The following is a 1684-nucleotide window of genomic DNA, read 5'->3' as shown; positions in this document are numbered from 1 at the left end:
GATCCAAAGTTAATCAGTTATAATCAGGAAATGATATGATAGGTATTTACTGTGTACCGACAGGACCTCACTCAGGTATTTACTGTGTACCGACAGGACCTCACTCAGGTATTTACTGTGTACCGACAGGACCTCACTCAGGTATTTACTGTGTACCGACAGGACCTCACTCAGGTATTTACTGTGTACGCGACAGGACCTCACTCAGGTATTTACTGTGTACGACAGGACCTCACTCAGGTATTTACGTTGTACCGACAGACCTCACTCAGGTATTTACGTGTGTACGACAGGACCTCCTCAGGTATTACTGTTGCGTGATTTTGTACCGACAGGACCTCACTCAGGTATTTACTGTGTCCTGACAGGACCTCACTCAGGTATTTACGTGTGTACCGACAGGACCTCACTCAGGTATTTACGTTGTACCGACAGGACCTCACTCAGGTATTTACTGTTTTTTGTGTACCGCAGCAGGACCTCACTCAGGTATTTACTGTGTCCTGACAGGACCTCACTCAGGTATTTACTGTGTCCTGACAGACCTCACTCAGGTATTTACTGTGTACCGACAGGACCTCACTCAGGTATTTACTGTGTCCTGACAGGACCTCACTCAGGTATTTACTGTGTCCTGACAGGACCTCACTCAGGTATTTACTTGTTTGACAGACTATTTTTTTTGTTTTTTACGTGGTTACCGACTGCAAAATACCTGCGTAAGCAGGATGTAACTGTTACAGGGCATTCCGCCCACACCATAAAGACTTCAGCGCGAGTTCGGACCTTCCCTAAATGGCTATTGTTTGTGAAAGCCAACAGCAACGCGGCACTCTATACACAGCAGTCGCCAGAGGGCATTCGCATCTTGCAGCCCATAAAGATCCAGCAAGGGGTAGGACCTCTCCTCGTCAACGTTGATGAATTCCGGTTTTAAGTCGCATGCAGGGCATTCGCCCAACGCACCCCCATAAAGACTCCAGGCGTGAGCGTTTTGAAGAAAGAGAAGTAAAGCGGGCCAAGACCATACACGTCGTCTCCTTCGTATCAGCGCAACGCACCATAGAAAGTAGCGTACTGCGAACGGTCTGCTCCGCCGTGGGGTATGCGATTCAAGATCGCTCCAGCGCCGGATGAAGCAAATCCCGCCCCCGGGAAACGACGCCCACATACGAAACTCCCACCGATGAGGTCTGAAGCGAATCGGGCCAGGGAACCCATATTCCACGCCCCAAAACCGCAACGATAAAAGCAACACTCCTCCATAACCTATTAACTATGTATGTGAGTGTATCAGCCATTGCCAAGAGTAGAGAGCTCATCTACGGCGCCAGCAACACGCCGTTACAATCGAAGAAACGCCGCCTAGCTTACTTGCCATAGAAGCCCAAATGATCAGAAATTAAATTAAGCTTTAGAACAATGCAGGCATTATAATTCCCCAGCAACGCCAACCCCATTATAAAGATGCATGAAATTAATCAGAACCTCCCAAGTGCATCAGAATATGAGAAATGAGAAAATATTAACACGATGATAAAAGGCTCCTATGAGAGAGAGCATTATTCATTAACAGACCACAACGACCCATAAAAATTAAGACAGAAATTATCAGAAATGACTCAGATACTTCATGAGAATTAATGAGAAATGAGACAGAAATTACACAGAAATGGTGAAAAGA

At 46.4% G+C, this 1684-nt stretch overlaps 1 pseudogene; it reads right to left on the bottom strand.

Moving 5' to 3' along the window:
* LOC112073278 (protein-tyrosine kinase 2-beta-like) overlaps positions 1-1221 on the bottom strand; it is a 70158-nt pseudogene extending 68937 nt beyond the window's left edge.
* Between the last annotated feature and the right edge of the window lie 463 nt (positions 1222-1684).

The sequence above is a fragment of the Salvelinus sp. IW2-2015 genome, unplaced genomic scaffold (genome assembly GCF_002910315.2).
Source record: "Salvelinus sp. IW2-2015 unplaced genomic scaffold, ASM291031v2 Un_scaffold2206, whole genome shotgun sequence".
In the NCBI taxonomy this organism is placed as follows: Eukaryota; Metazoa; Chordata; class Actinopteri; order Salmoniformes; family Salmonidae; genus Salvelinus; species Salvelinus sp. IW2-2015.
Note: the sequence above shows the minus strand (reverse complement) of the source record. Positions and strands in the feature narration are given on the sequence as shown.